This window comes from Episyrphus balteatus, chromosome 3, assembly GCF_945859705.1.
Source record: "Episyrphus balteatus chromosome 3, idEpiBalt1.1, whole genome shotgun sequence".
NCBI lineage: Eukaryota > Metazoa > Arthropoda > Insecta > Diptera > Syrphidae > Episyrphus > Episyrphus balteatus.
Genome location: NC_079136.1, coordinates 111,447,784 through 111,465,475, shown reverse-complemented (window position 1 = coordinate 111,465,475; position 17,692 = coordinate 111,447,784). Strand labels below are relative to the sequence as shown.

Here is a 17,692-nt window from a genome sequence, read left to right as displayed (position 1 = left end):
TCAATAATATATAACAATATAAAAATAATTGTGCTGGTCTGAAAGGTAAATTTTCAGGTTAAAAAAGCGTTGTTTAGTTAAGACACTGTGAGTTTACGTTTTCAAAAAATGCATTCATTATTTGAAAGCGATATTTAAGTGCAGATTTAAAAAACATATACAAATTTGAATAGCATTGGCCGTTTAAATTTTCGAGGAACTGGGATCTGAGAAACTTATAGCTTCCAAGAAATTTCTTCCTCTATCCATTTTGAATATGGACAAAAATCCTACAAAGTGGTATACCTAATATGATATTTTGACTTGACGACTTTAAAATTTAAATCCGGCACTGATGGTCGAAAGACTTAAAAGCGAACAAAATGATTTTGTGATCCGCGTTAGTAGGTGATATTTAAAAAGATGTGATCGTTTTTAGTAAGTATTTTTTTTTGTTGCTCGGTTTCGTTTTGTTGGCCTGTTTTGTAAGCTGAGTAATAAAACATAGTAAATGGCATAGCGGTGTTAGGCATAGGGTGGACGTAGACAGGAACAATCGAGTTGAGAACATAAGGAAGTCTAGATGCTGTGCTAAGAAATTGAAAGAATAGTTATATTCGAATTTTCATCAAGTTTATGCATGTTTTGAATGACTTTTGCAACAGATTTCAATACATCAAATATACGAAAATATTAAAGATTTGTAATTAGTTTTGAAATCAAAGTACATATTTCAAAGAATTTTTTTAACATATTTTTGACTATAAATATCCGTTTTAAATTAAATAAAGTGGAAGTCCAATATAAGTTCAAGTGACCTCAACTCCAAAAATTTATAAATTTTAATAATTTTTTATTATTTTTGTTATTTTTTTCTTCGTTATAAAGTGGAAGTCTCCATCTGTGCAACTTACACTATACTTCACTCTGATATGAACAGACGCCTTCTGTGTGCGGTATCTCGAAGATTAACTTGTCGATAGTCAAGTTCTGACCAAGCCTATGAGCTTTGCCTAGATTCTCATTGCATTGTTTCCTCTCTACCTTACAGTAATGACTACTTTAGTCAACCAGATCCGGTTGCTTTCTTATATTTAAGTTTCGCAATATAATTTTAATCGAGTGGTTGTAGAGGTTTCCATTTAAGCTTGGTTTGCCCGAAACCATTCCGAATAGAACAAAGCTTTTTCCAGTAGCGGTTTTGCGAATCCTATTATTTTCGTAAGGGCACTCCTGGCAATTTTACAAGTGATGTAGCTTGGAGATCGCACTCCTTCACATGAAGTGGAATACAAGTTTTTGAAGTTTGTTAAAGTTACGAAGTGTGATTTTTTTCTGATGAAAAAAAGTTTAATTTGGATGACTCTCATAGGTATTACTACTACTTCTACGATTTTCATAAGGAGGAACAGTTTTTGAGACGATACCATTCAAGACAAGAAGGAGTAAAGGTTTTAGGAGCCATTTAAAACTTGGTTCGATTTGTTTTTGTCTCAAACGACTGTTCTTTACGTATGGAATTTTGTAGAGGCTATTTTTAAGTTTTATTTTTTTTAATTTAGGATGTTCAGCACCCAGGGTTTCTTATGATTTGTCTTTATAATGAAGTTTTAAAGCTTCTTTTGTTTGTCTCTTGAAGGCACTGTTTTTTAAATAATTCCTCTCGAAATGGTCACTTCGTCCTATTTTTTGGCAATGGTGCTTATGGAAAAACCTTCGGAATGCAATGCGTCAGTTTTCCCTTCTTCTTTGGCGCTCAGAACTTATTTTTTTTTTTTTTTTGTTCATTTTACATTTTTAATGAAAATCACTAAAAAAGTAACTTCTTGATTTTTAAACTCCCAAATTTAATCAAATCAAAGCAATAGATCACGCCAAACTAATTAGCTTAACACCTTGTAGTTGCTTCATTACTATCAGATTTAAGAAAATAGTAACGAAAAAGAAATAGTTCTTTTTACTGGCAATTTTAAAACTGATGTCGTTTTCGATTGAAAACGTCGTACTGTCGTACCTGGGCGAATATTAGTGATTTTGAGTGAATTCTGATTTGAAATTAAGAAGAGAATTTCTCTTCTGAGAAGCGTTCTATCTGTCATATTTGTGCAGATAAAACACTTTCAGAAGACTTCTGAATGCTACGGGACGGATAATCAAAAACGACATAAGCTTCAACTTTAAAATACCTAATTGTTCTTCTCTTATAAATTCAAAATTTTAATGAAAGCAAATACGATTATCATGAATAACTTTCTCTTTCACTAATAAATCCCAGAAACAGTTTTTAAATCATTGAGTTGCTGAAAAATAAAAAATAAAAACGAATAAACACACAAAAAATGTCATCAAAAATCCATGAACAATAACTTTTTTTATTGTGACTTAAATCCCTTCTAACCTCTAAGAAAATAAAAACTGTCGCAACCTTATGACTCAAACCTTTCAACTTAAATTTAACAAAGAAAATATTTCTTACCACAGCCTCTCTGACAGTGAATAAAGAGAAGAAAAAAAAGAATAGATATCACACCTTTTTATGATTTGATCGATGATTTAGAAATGAAATACATACATACTCGTAGGTATAAAAAAAAAAATATGAATGAAATATCGCGTCACGATCAATTAAAGGTTTTTGAACTTTTTGCTATTCAATTGTGTTTTTGTTAAATAAAATAATCAATTTCTCACTCAGGAAAGATCAAACTGGCTTGAAATGTATTTATTATTAATATTACTAGTTTTTCAATTGGACCCTAACACGCAAAAGGAAATTTTTTTTTAAATTAAACTTTTTAATTCCTTTGTCACTATAAATGTGTTAATTTGTGTCAATCAGCAACATCGCTCCCACGCCAAAGCATTATAACCATCACCATTTGAAAAAGCCAGACAAAAGGAATTAATAACAAAAGAAAAGGAACAGAATCCAATTTACTAAACACAATAAAAAAAAACATCAACAACTATCTTGAACTAAGAGAACAAGGAGAAGTGATAAAAATATTTTCCCACGAGTACAAAACATCACACAAAACTATACTCCGGCTCTGGTCGAGTGAGCATAAGATATCACGCTAAAGTGAGTTGTGGTGAAAAAAATTAGTTGTAGCAGAGGGAGCTCATCACAGTATCTTAAAGAAGATGTCTGAATTATAATAAGAAATGACCTTTCTATAGAGCTGGAAAAATGTAATAAGAAACTTAACTAGAAAAACATCCAATTTAGCGAATTTAGAGAATGAATTAAGCTTATAAGACATCTTAATGATATTTTGAAACATATATAAGAGACAACCAACAAAAATAATAACGAAAACTATTTTTTTTTTTCTTTATTTCTTCAAAAAATGATTTTGACTTTTTAAACAAAAGAATTGATAGGCGAACCTGATTTTATGTTATTATTTTTTTTTAACATTTTATATTCACATGAATTTAAATAAATAAGAGTATTGCCAATAAAACAAAAATATCCAACTATATTTTATATATCTTTCTTTCAATATAAATAATATTGAATTTAAACACTTCATATATTATGTTCCAGTTCGATTTTAATCAAAGTGACAATTTAAATTTTTCTGTAAAGTCCTAAAATTGTATAATTTATACAATTCAATCTCAAATACAGGCAGATACAAACTATAAATTTACATTTCACAGAGCAGACAAGGAGATGAAAAGTGCGTGTGCGTGTTGTTTGTATGATCAAGTTCTACCGGTATTTTCAAAATAAAAAAAAAAAAGAAAAAAATAAACAAAAAAAATAATACTATTTGAGAATCGAAATGCGATTGAGTTTTAAGCTGCTAAGAAGACATATTTATGGTTCTTCAATGATTGTTCTGGTGCGGCAAAGATTGAACAATCTAAATTAATACCGATTAGGACTCAATGTCACTCTATTAGGGTATGTGTTTGTGTTTAGGTTACTGCTAAGCGGAAATGTTTATAAAGAAAAGCCGGTTTGTTTAGTGTTGATGTTAACATAATAATAAGCAGTTTTTTTTTCAAACTATGTTTAGATATGGTTGCATAAATAAAGGGCTTTTAAGTGCAACATGATACTATCAAAATATAGAAAGAAAATTTTCGAAAAACACATTTGAATTTCTAAATTTATTAATTTTTATTTTTTAAATCAATGACAACGCATTCATTACAGGAATTAATACATTAATATAAGGAATTTAGAATAGGTGGAACATATTTAATACATTTTTTGTATATTATATAAAAAAGTACATAAAAAAAGGCTTAACAATTTTCCAATTTTTTTTAATTCATTTCCACTGAACCAAATCCTTACGTAAATACAACGAAAAAATTCGTTGAGCCAACGAAAATTTAATCAATTTTCAGCCGATGAAAAATTTAATTGGCTCAACGAAATGGCATTCATACGTTAATGAAGAACTTCATCAATTAACGAAAACTTTCGTATTTTAATGAAATTTTTCATAAACATTTTTGATCGAGAATTAATGAATTTTTACATCACTTTACGAAATTTGTTCATCAATTAACTTTAAATTTAATTAAAACTTTCGTAAGCTAACGAAGTTTTTCGTAAATTTTATGAATATTTTAATTAAATTACGAAAAAATATTCGTTAGCTAACGAAACTTTTCGTTGTATTAATTATTTTTTTAGTAGATTATTCTCACATTCTTTTCGTAGAATAACGAATTTTTTCGTTAACCTACGAATTTTTTCATTCATTTTTCTTTTTATAAATATTTAATTGGACCTGTTAAATCATTGATTTAGACTCATCAGTTGACTGACTTATCGTGAGACACCTTGTCAATACGCGAATATTGTTTATATTCAGCTCAACTTACATAGATTTTTAAACAAAAAGCTAATGTGAACTATATCCAGCAAGATTAAGTTTTTCATCATTACAACTGAAATGCACCCAAGTCTAGGTTTTTTTTTTTTTTTTGTAAGGCAACGATTTTTTTTCGTTAACTGATGTATGTTTTCATAAGCCAATGTAATATTTCATTAGTATATGAAGAATTTTCATAAGCTTATGAAGATTTTCGTTAGTTAATGTTGAATTTCATAAGTTAATGAATTTTTTCGTTACTTAATTAAAACTTTGATAAAGTAAGGACAAAATTCTTATTTTTATTCTTTAAAATGAGTATGAAATTTTTCGTTAAGTGATGAATCTTTTCATTAATTTGGATTTTTTGGCACTAGGTAGGGAGAAAAAGTGTATGAAACGTTTTCATTAATTGATGAAGGTTTTCATATTACGAAAAATTACATATTTTCGTTGAGCCAACGAAAGTTTCGTTGGGCCAATGAAAATGTAGTGTATGAAACGATTTTCGTAATTTTACGAAATTTATTATTTTCAGTGTCCTTAAAAATATATCAACCAACTGGGCAATGAGTTCATGGAAACGATCGTTGTAAAAATTTCTACCACAGGACCATAATATCCTAATTTTTGAAATAGAATGCAACTTAGCTCATCGAAAAAAAATTTCACTATTTTCTTTTTACATTATAAACACCATATCAGATTCAAAATACCTACTTCCTTAGAAGATTACTAATTGTTAAGTAATATTTTTATAGGCACACATCTTTTTGCTTTGTTAAAACCATCAACCATAAAAAATAAGAATAAATCACAAACTTAACATCAATTTGTATTGCTATTTACCAACCTGTCTACAAATCTAACAAAAGAAGACTTAATTAAATTAGCTATTGTTCTTTAAGACACAATAGAAAAAGTAAACTCCATATCTGCTGATTAATTTAACCATTAGTCGTGCGAACCAACTTGAATAAATCTAACATTATTATAAAGACAGACAAAGAAAAATAAGTCGTTAGGCTCGTCAAGTCAGTCAAGTCTGACTTATGTACATATACGTGTAACACAGTTGTAATAAATTTCTGCATAATTAATAGCAAAGTTTAATCCTCATTAAAGCCTTCCTCAAAAAATTGTGCCTTATTTACAATTCAGTGTGAAAACGGTTTCTTAATAACTTAATCTTTAAAGTTTGTAACCTCTTAAATTCTTTTAAAGAAAAAAACAAAACAAACAAACATACTTATAATCAAATTTAGTCTTGATAGATTCTATGCGATAATAATCTCTGCGGCACATTCATTGACCCTTTTGCTGTATAAATGAATAATAATTGATTTCAGTTTTAAGACTTTATCGATTAGAGTTGAAAGTTTTGTGTAGGAAATGTCTTAACTCAAAGGAATAAATTATATTTGAAATAAAATTATAGGCTTGTCCAAAGTGCGTTTTGTTTTGACACATTTTTTGAAATGACACTTTTCTTAATCGAAACTGACAACGCTAAGACATTTCGATGACAGTTTTTGGGCGTACCGATCTCTGCAATTTGGTAGCTTTAATGGTTTTGTTGAAAATAAAAGCTTTAATTTTGATTAATAGTTTTAAACTGACGTATGTATGTGATTCAACAAATTTGACAAAATTACCACAAGAAATCTAAAAAAAAAAAAACTCTATTCTTAGTATATTGGTTTTAGCCACATATTGGCATTGAATATGGTCTGTATTTATCGTATACCAAAAAAAAAATAAACTTGTTCATTTATTCTGATCAAACTATTAATTATTCGTTTCAAAAGCTCCATAAATTCAAATTCCTTATGTCAATTTGGCAGTGGTAATTTACAGCTATGATATTATTTTTTACATTCTCTACAAAATAAACTTGTTCCACCTCTTTTGCTTTTTTATATTGATTGATTAATGATGTTCCGTCAAACCTGGTCAAATAGTTGGCTATGTACCGTCATGTCATGCTGGTCGAAGTATAGAAGAATTTATGAAATCTTCTTTTATCAATGATTTATGAATTTCATTGATGGCCTTTACTGAACCAGGATCAAAGTCACAGAGATGATTTGCATCATCTTTGGTATTGATTGAAAGAAACATATTTGCAATCTCTATCAAATCGATCCAGGAAACAGTTTAAGGCTTAGAAATAATAAAGATCTGTTTTGAAATTAATTGAGAAAATAATGATGTTTTGCTACGGAAAATTTTGAATCACAAACAGAATGGAAAAACTTGATCAAAGAGTATCACTTTATCATCGATCGGGTTCAAACACAGTTATAATTTCTATTTTTGCTCCTCGCCTGCTCAAGATAGGTAGTCAAATCTCAATTCAAAAAGTTATTTTTAGCAATATACCATGTGGATGGTTTATACTCCGATGTCTTCCAATTATGAACCTGTCTTGGTATTTTTCCAAACATTCGTATTTGTTTGTCCGGCAACAATGTATCCAACGAAACTCATAATCAAGTTTAATTGCACTATAAAATGAGCCAATAAAAAAAGAGTTGGTGGGACTATTGCGTAATGGAGTCCCATTAGAAGAAATCAGCTTCTAAAGCCAAACTGGAAAAGATCACGGTTAGGTTTATGAAAGAAGTTGACCGATATGTTAAGTCGATTAGCTTTTTTTCTTGGTAAAACTATGTTATTCGGAGCGAAAAAAAGTGATAGCATACCTAATTATTTGCATTTGTACTTTCGATGCTCATAGATACTCCTATAGGTTAGAAAAGGTAATGTTTTTTCTTGTGGATAATTCCTAAAAATAAAGCTGCATTTAAATATAGGAAAATAATGAGTCATACATACTTGCTCTTATGGTAAAAGTTACTTTTATGTTATTAAAAAAAATTCACTTTAATGTATTTTTTAATTATTTGAATTTCCGTTTTTGAGTTATGGAAGTGTTCCGGGAACGCGTTTTTTGAAGGTATATTACCTACTCGTTGATGGAATAAAATAGAAATGAAAACTTTTTTTTATCAAAAACAAGTATATTTCTAGATGCAAGCTTCTTATTTTATCCGGTATGAGAAAAAATCTTTGTTCTTTCGATTAAAAAAAAAATGCATGGAGAATTTTCTACCTCCATGATTTTGCGCCATTATACAAAATTTCTATAATTTTTTAGAAAAAAAAGTTGGTAATTAAAATATTAATCAACAAAAAGGGAAATTTGTATGCGATTTGACAGATTTTTCATTTTTAATGGAGACTTTAAATATAATGGAGAGTGAATAAATTGGGCCTTAGAAATGAAAATTTTGGGTTTTCTATTACGTTATAATGTTTGTTATGTTTATTTTACGAATAATTAGACAACATGACAGTTTTGAAGTTTGATGATAATTCAGCCAAAAGAAGCGCCGCTAAATTAATCAAATTTTCAATTTTGTTTTTTTTTTTTTTGTGAGGAAGGAGCCATCACTGTGCCAAATAACAAGTAGAGTAGAACTCTAATTGTTGCCAACAATTTTGCTAAATTGCTAAAAGTGTATAAAGCTTCTGAAGCTTTTGAATACAGTTTTATAAAAGATCTAATACTACCCAAGATACTTTGTCCGTATATGTTATATAAAGTGGTTTAATATTTATTAATTAGTATTTGTTATATTTCTAATTAAAATTTTGTTGGAGGAAGCCAGAAAACTTCACAACTTAACAAGAAATAAATTCTTTTTGTGACTTTTACAAGTTGTGACTGTGGGGGAGAATTTGGCGTATTGGTTTAAAGTTACCCGTTCCTTTGCCTATATTTGAAATCACCCCCTTGAGATCACAAACGGGTTTGATCTAGAATCATTGAGCAAGGATTGACTATCATAAAGGGCAAAAGATGAGGTCAATATTTTGTTGTATCCAGTTTATTTTCCTTCATTACCCATAGGCCTTTGGATTTTCTATATTGTACTGAATTTGAAATGTTATCAGTCCATGGTCTGATAATTGTAAGAAACTTTGCAAAAGAAAGAAAACTTTACTTTTAGTACGGTTATTTTCTTTTATAGGTACTTACTAACGACATAAAAGTACCACTAGTCCAAATAAGTCAGAAGATGTATTTTATATGATTGAACTATTATTTCACAATCCTGCAATAAATGAAGCTCATTTTTTTTATTTAAAAAATCTCACAATGTATAGTATATAAGTTACCGTATCTATACACCTTTTCTTTACAAAGTGAAACCGAATGTCAGGATTTGGATTCAAATTTCACTGTTGTGTGCCAAACACGAGTTTCTGTTGCATGCTCTATAACCACTACAGCGATATGCCTGCCGGTTGGTTCGTTGGATGGTTGGTTACTCGGTTGGTTGGTGTTACTCGCACACTGCTAGCTCAGTGCTCACTCATCAGCATCAGAAATTTTGCAATTTCCACTGCATTAACCTGGTGGATGGATGGTGAACTGCATACTACAAGATGTCAGTGTGCGGATAACAACGAAACTGTCAAATGTGACTATTTTTCTATTCCATTTTCGTTACGAATTTTCATCATAAATCTTTTTTTTATTTATATTTTTTGTTATTTTTTTTGTTGTTGTGTATTGTCTCCTCTTGGCTTATGCACAGAAAATTGAAAAAAAAAAAAAATTGGTATAACCAGACCTTGCGTAATATTTATTTTTGTTTTATATACAAATTGAATAAAATACTGAAATGCAGCCACCAAAGTCGTCGACAACACTATACTGTCGAACATTCAAGTCCCGCACAGAGATAAACATCTAAGGAAAAAAAAAAATTGCGCGACATTCGCAGTTAAAGTGTTGTTGATATAATGGTTGCCACTTGAGCACAAATAGTCAAAATTGTTGAAAATGTAAAAGTGTATATAATCATGTTTTTGATTTTTCACTTGTTGCATTAAACATAAAATTAAATATAAAATATTTGAATAGTTATTATAATCAAAATTTTTCATTAAAACTTTATGAAAAAGAAAATAGATTTTCATAATTATTTTATTAATTTGTTTATAAATATAACTTCTAATTAAAATGTTAAATTATTGAATTTGAATTTTCTCTCAGATTTCAAAACATTATTCATTTAAAAAATAAACACCAAGCTTTGTTTTGAAAACGAAAAAAATAAGTAAATAAATAAAGTGGTAACCATGATTTGAAGTCCAAAAGGAATTTTATGGAATTGGAATCATGTTTCGTTTGAGTTTATTAATCAGATATTTTCCATATTTTACTCAAAATGAGGTAAAAAATAGTCATAGTAATGTGTTTATGCATTTTAAGGTTACTTTATGGACTTGCAAGCCTTTTGGCTACAAATCTGTCTTTTCTTTTATTATACATATTTATTTTTATTTATTTTTTTTTTTGTAAAAGTAGATTTCACGCAATTCCATTAAGATTTGGCAATAAATCTAAGTTAGCTTGTTGTTGGATTTTTATTTAGAACGAATGTTGGGTACTTAATAACTAAGTGCAATTTATTTTCAAGTTTTTGATTTATTTCGTTGAGATGCATGAACTAATGAGGAACAACCAAACAAGACTTTTAGGAGTAATATGATATGTTTTGCAAGATACGTGATGACGATGGATAATTTGAAAATATGGTTAATTTAATAGAATAAATAAAATGCCCCTTGCCCTTATAGTATCTTTTATATTTAAGACTACCTTTTTCATGTGCGATAGATAAAACAGCGAAAGACTGGATGATAAACTCATTTATGTATCTGGCCACTGAACCCGATCAAAACAGAAATCAAGACGATTAGTTACTTTCTTCGCTCAAACAAGAGATAGAGGAAGAAACTACTAGTCAATTCGAAATTCTAAGTTTTCTAAATATCATTGTTTGGACGTGAACTTAAATTTGCTATTTTCAAGTCCACACTGGGAGTGTTGGTTAAAAAAACATTTTACCATTTTCTAGGCATGTACAACATTGTGCTTTTAAACGACAAATCCAAAATGAAGACAATCTGAATTATTAACGAGAATTGTGTCTCTTTTTAAAGCATTGTATTATATTATACATAGTATATGTATGGCAAATAAATTTATCACCGAAACCCTTTTAGACAGATGATACAATTTAGTGATACAGTTTAGGATCAACGTTTCCAAAAAAAAAAAAAAAAACACGAGGGGCTATAATACGGATATTTTTAGAAGATAAGGGTTGAGGATGAAGTTTTCAAGAAATGATATTTTTTTGATTTTTTTTATAAGGTTGTTTAACATTTTTTAAGTCAGACAAATAATATTTCTATAGTAGAACGTTAAACTATCACAAATCACTTGCTCAAAAAGCTTTGGAATACATGAAAGTTTAGATATTGGCCTATAGTTTTTTAAAAACAGGAGTAATATATGCGCTTTTCCATGTGTTGGGAAATATACCTGATTTAAGAGAAAATACAAAAATGTATTGAAGAGTAAGAGCTTTAAACGGATCTACAGTTTTTCAAAACTATCGGAGGGATATATGAAAAATGTATCCAAAACATTCGAAGGAGACGAGCCAACATGAACAGGGTTTTGAATGACTCATAGAAAGATCTGGGGAGATTTAGCACCACTCTTTTAATATATTTTGAGCTACATTCCCCTTAATATCCCTGTATACTTTTAACTAACAACAACAATGCAACATTTTACCAAAGGATCAAGTAAAAGTTCACATAATTTACATAAATAAGTAAAAAAAGGGAAGTCTGAAGTCATAATAAGTAAATGGCGACGAACCTTTCCCATTGGACAGTATCTTGTTACATTTTTTTTAACTTTCCCACGAAAAAAAGAAGCAAATATGTATGTCAAAAGATATCATAAGGCAATAATTACTTACAATGTATGCATGCTAATCTTAAAAAAGAAATCTAACAACATTATTCACCACAGAGCGAGATGTCAACTTTCTGACATTTCGTACCTTCCGCTTTTGAAAGAAATAGCAAGTACCTACATATACTCGGATAGTATAAAAAAAAATGGTTTCAATGCGAATTCAATTTTGTGTGCACAAGATACAAGATACACTCAAGAGACTTCGATATCAATTTTGGTCTGTCTAGTTTTTCTTGTGGTTTCATTTATTAAGTTTCAATCTTCAGTTGATTTAACCTTCTGGTTGGAGTATAGATTTCAGAAGAAACATGCGGATGGCGTTAGTAATTGAGGCGTAGATCTGCATATGTAAATAATACATACAAAATATACATGTCGCATGCAAACAGTCTCAATCTAGAGTAGGTATACGCATGGTCTTAAGTTTACTTATACAAGGCCTATACGTACTCGCATAAGAAGTGAATGGTTATGATATTCGATTACATCATTCAATCAATTTGATTCAATTGGTTATGAAGAAATTAATGCAACTAAGAAGGAGGCATAGCAGATATCGAATAAAATCACTGTGACAAGGTAATTTAATTAGACTGTAAGTAATAGGTTGTCAATCGGGTATGGGAGGTCAGTTTGTTTGGAAGTTCGGGTAATACCAACCTCACAGATCTAGATTAAAAAAGAAATACAAGACAAAATATCGGAATCATTGAACTAATATTGTTCTATTTTAAAGTTCAAGTAATCTCAACTCCAAAGCGTTTCGCCCAGGTACGACTCTTGAACTTTAAAATAGAATTATATATTTAATCGCTCCACTTAAAATAAAAATATTTTTTATTGTTTTTTATTCGTTATAATATTGTTCTATTTAGTTTTATGTTTTTAAAAAATATCTTTTAACTTCCAATTAAATATGTTATATAATAAAAAACTAAAGGTTCGAAATTAATCCTACACGGAGAAAAAAGACTACCTAAAAATAAGCGGATGCCACCTTATATTAGCTGATGACTTTCTTCTTGTATTAAGCGGTCAAATCATCTTAATTTCTTGAATGCGCAAATTAGAAAAAAATTTACTTAATTTAAGCGGGAGATCATCTTATTTTGATGTGGAAACATTTTAATAAAAAACAAGAACTGGTAGGAAATGAGGATCGAACAGTACACTGTTGGGTCACTAGGCGAGTACCTACATTTAATTTTAAATTCATTTTTTTTTTTCATCATCTTAAAACTATCTTAAAGATAATAACTAATTTATTTTAAAATTTGTATTTTTTTCTTGTTTTAAAGATGAAAATTGAAATTAAAATGAAATGAAGTTCACCTTAAATTTAAGCGGGAATCGTATTGTTTTAAAGTGGTGGGATTTAAGGTGGGCATCATCTTATTTAAAAGTTACCTTTTTTCTCCGTGTAGAACACTACTTTGTGGATCGTTCAGACTTTGTCTTTTGAGCGAAATCTGTTATCTTGGCATAATATTGCATACCCATAATATTGAAATTGAATGTTGTTCAATTCAAGACTCAACGCAAATTTATTTAATACTTCAAATTCAAGTTTATTTGTTGCTTTTTTAATTAATTAAATAGCTAAATTCATTTTTTGTAACCTCCCCATTATTAATATTTGTATTTGTTTGACCTATGTGTTGTTAGTCGAGTTATAATCGGATTATGACTTACTTTTACATTTTCTGGAATCCGCTTGAATTCTGTTAAATGTATTTTAACAAGAATTTCCATCTTAACCCTTTGCCTCCTAGTGGTTTCACCATGAAACCACCCATTAATTGTTTTTTATTTTTTATTGTAATAACCAAAATTTGAAAATTATTGCATGAGCTATTGCATTATGAGTAGTACGACCAACACAAAATTTAATATCTGTATAAAAGTTAATATTTAGTTAAAAATATGCAGGATTTGTGACAGTTTTCTCTATTTTTCAAGTAGCCTTAAGCTTAGAGCTATCAAATTAAATAACGGTAATACTGAAAGAGAATGATTATAATGGTTCTTCAATCTATGGAATATGTAAACGTGTTTTTCATCAGAAAATTTGCTTTTCCAATCTAAATACCAGTTTAATATGACTTTTTGGTAAAACACATTGGTTTGTACGCTCATTTTTATCTCTTAATTTTTTTTTACTCAAAAATGGAATTCAACTTTTGTACTCTTAGCTCAAAACATTCCTTATACAATGTAATTACTAAATCAATCATTATTTTTTCGTTTTGGTGTGTAATTAGAAAATATCAAAACTTTTTCTCAAAATTTTTGTAATTTTTCGTGAAAAAAATTTAAAAAAAAAGTTACTCCGGGAACAAAGGGTTAAAAAACCCTAATAAAAACAATTTTATGTAGGTATGCATTCGTTTAAATACTCGCCTTGTGACCCAAGATCCCCAGTAGTTGCCTGTTTTTTTTTTTTTTTTTTATTTAAATGTCTCCACAAAAGGTAAGAAGATTTTTCTCTAAAATTAAGTGAATTTCTTTTAAATTAGTACATTCAAAAAATTAAGAAAATTATTTGTCCCGTTAATTTAAGACGGAAGTTTTCTTGGCAAAAAACATGCACTTAATTTAATTTTGTTTTTAGATGGTGTTTTTGTAGCATTAGTAAAACTTTTAAGAAGGTTAGGTGGTAAGAGAAAGTTTTAGGTAGCAATAGCACTTGGCTTCAAAATTCGAAAGCGAATTTGTAATATAAGAACAAAAAATTAAGAAAAAAATTACTACCATTTTTTATCACCAGAACAAGACGTAAGTTAGGCTTTATCTTATTTTTATTAATAACAAAAATATCTGCTCGCATCGGAAGGTTGTGTGAAATTTGCAAACGATTTTATAACAATTTAAAATGTCCTAAATATGACTGAAAAAGACTTATAAAATTCGGTCATAAAAATCGCATGCCTCCATTTCCATATCAGTCGACATTTTTCTATTTTTATGAAAAACAAAAATATAAATAATGCCATACCTAGGGCAATCATGATTTAACCTACCGGTGGGTTAAATCAGAACATTCGCTTCCTAATTCACGAGATCTTATAAACTCATAATAAGATACATTTTAGCTCCCATACAAACTGTCGAAAAAATTTAGCCGAGCTAAAATTTATCTGAGATAATTTGTATGGGACTTAAAACTTAGCTCGGATCTGTTGGCTTTAAGTTCAAAACTATCGAGGGCTGCAAAGTTATTCGTTGTGTGCCGCATTCGGGCCGCGGGCCCGACTAGACTAGACTAGGTTTGACTAGAACAATGGGTTAGTTAAAGGTTTAATTCATTGTACGGTTTTTAAGAAAACCTTTTTTATCAAATTGGCTCTGTTCTAACAACTAGTGTGATATCTATTTTATACTTGCTCTATAGGTACGGTGATCATCCGTCCCAGTTTTCCCGGGACTGTCCTGAGTTTTTATTTAAGAAAGTCGGGATGTATAATAAGTGTGCCTTGTTTTGTAATTTGTCCTGTAACTGTCCCGTATTTGCACATTCGTACCTACTTAAAATTTTATATACTATGTACGTAATTAAAATGTAAGATCAAAATTTCTCAATTTCAAAAACATTCAAAATAAAATAAAAATGTTAAAAAAGCTCTTACGAACTTGATTAAAAAAAAAAACAAATTTTTTTAGCTAAATATTATATAACCGTTTTTTTTTATTTCTCACTTCCTCTATAAAGACTTAAATAATTTTTAAAATAATATTACCATGGGATCGTTTAAGAAATCTTTATAATAAAATTTCGAAAAATTAAGAAAACTAATTTAAAAAAAATTTTTTTTTTTGTAATCAATATTTTCAAAACGATCCAATGAATATTAAATTTCTCATAAGCGTGAATAATTACATAAAATGATTTAACATTCTAAGCAATTTTAATCGTGCGATCCAGTTGTGCATCTTGCTTGCTTTAGTTTTGAGTTTGGTATGTTGTTGGCATTCTATTATTGTTTCTTTCAAGATTTTCTGTTTGATTTTGTTATTTACTTGATATAAAATTTAAGATTAGATTTTATAAATTTTTTTTTGTTCCTGCTTTCGTTCCCAGAAATATGAGCACCGTATATATAAGGCAAGTATTGCTTTAAGTCTTATTGTTTAACCTTGCCACAACACTTTCTAATTTAAAAAAAAAAACAATTTGCAATTGTGTGAGGTGACAATAAAACAAACAAAAAAATACATGTAAAAATCAGATTGGTGCGTAAAATTGAAATTCTAAAGATTCAAGTTTTAAACAGTTCCTTATAGTATAGTTGTTTACAATCAAAACAATTCAAAAAAACTTCTCTTGATGGTTCATAAACATTGTTCTCTGCTGAGGCAGACAAAAAAACTGGCAGAATTAATACGACCTAACTTTCGGTTAAAAATCAGAAAATATTTGCAATGTATATTTTAACTTTAAATATATTCAGTAGGACAAAATCAGACCTTGCAATAATTTTCATTCTTACTTTTTTCCAGAGAAAAAAAAAATTTCTTTGTATGAAAAGAAGTCTTGGGTTTATTGAAAACATTTTGTTGTATATCTCCTTGATTTTGAAGAAAAATAATTCAAAATGTTGTATACACACGAAAACGATTCAGTTTGAATTTTTGAATGAAATTCAAAACTGAATAAAATTAAAGAGATATGTAGGTACTGCACCTACATACATTCTGCTTTCATGTAAAAATTTATTTAAATAAGAAAAAAAATTAAATCTTCAAAAAACAAAATCATACTTACATGCGACAAGTGACAATATATATGCACAAACTGGATACCGTAAAAATAACACCTTCAACTCGTTTTTTTTTCTAATTTCCGCATATGCGCAAGCTTATAGCCTAGGTAATAAGTCCCCCGGCAAAAAGACACTTTAAATCACCTCCACACTCCTTTCTCTTCTTAGCCCCTTAGACTCCACTCTTTGATTCGTGAACCAAACCAACAACAAAAGAATTAACAAAAAAATCACAATAAAAATAGTAAAATCGAAATTAAGCGCAAAAGGAATTTGCTCCCTTCTTAACCAACAACAACAACAAAAATAAAGAAACAAACCCGCAGCACTTGAAGCACACAATGGACAAAAGTAACAGAAAAAAAATAGAATTTACCCAAGACAGGTAAAAGATATAAGATACTTCCCACCGATTGCTCGCGCTCTGGTGGCACTGGTGCACTTTTTGAACGATACCTTTAAACACCCGTCTTTAACCACTTAACCCCCTCCAACTATAAGTTAGTGGAGTTTGGAGTATCAATATCGTGTTTGGAAATATTTTTATGAATTATAACACAAAAAATTATTGATTCCCAATAAATTCACATCAAATTACGTGCACTGACTTAATAAAAAAAATCAAACAATCTAACAACAACAAAAAAGCGTTGAATCGATGTTTGGTGTTTGGTGTTAACACAGTGTTAACACTCGATCCTTTGAAAACAAGATTCGGAGAAAATGTTTAAATTTTTTTCTACAAATACCGCAATGGAAATTCGCGAAAATTCGCACAAACAAAAGAATCCCAAATACTCTTATAGTATTATAACGGTGAAGCTAGGAGAAACATTTATTTCGTACAAGAATTTAACTCTAGATGGCGCACGCGCTTTTTTCGTAACACAGTCAATATTCTGTAGACCACTAACGATGAGGTTATGGCAACAACTGAGTGGATGATTGGCTCTGGAAGTTCAACCGAAGCTGGGCTTTTGAGACGGAGACTCAACAGACTGGAGGTAGTGGAGGCAACGATGGCAACGTTGATGGAGTGTTGGGGACAGAGGTGGTCGACAACAAGTTGTGTGGTGGTTCGATGTGCGATGGTAATGGTGGTAAAGTGGTAAGTTGATGGCACAGAGAAAACTTTCAAAAAGCTAGAGGGAGAAAAAAAGAGGAAACGCACTACTTCTACCACTTTTTTCGCGATAAAAAGATGGAATCCGAATCCGTGGTAAATGATTCACAGAGAGCTTAGAAAATTTGTTTAGTATTTG

The 17,692-nt window shown here is 29.5% G+C and overlaps 1 protein-coding gene across 1 annotated transcript in view; it reads right to left on the bottom strand.

The window, feature by feature from the left end:
* The window catches only part of LOC129913069 (ras-interacting protein RIP3-like), a 55,186-nt gene extending 38,092 nt beyond the window's left edge, over positions 1-17,094 (bottom strand). Inside the window, exon 1 of the mRNA XM_055991490.1 lies at positions 16,433-17,094. The gene's annotated coding sequence lies outside the window, so the exon portion shown is untranslated. The remainder of the gene's footprint in view (positions 1-16,432) is intronic.
* Positions 17,095-17,692: the final 598 nt, after the last annotated feature.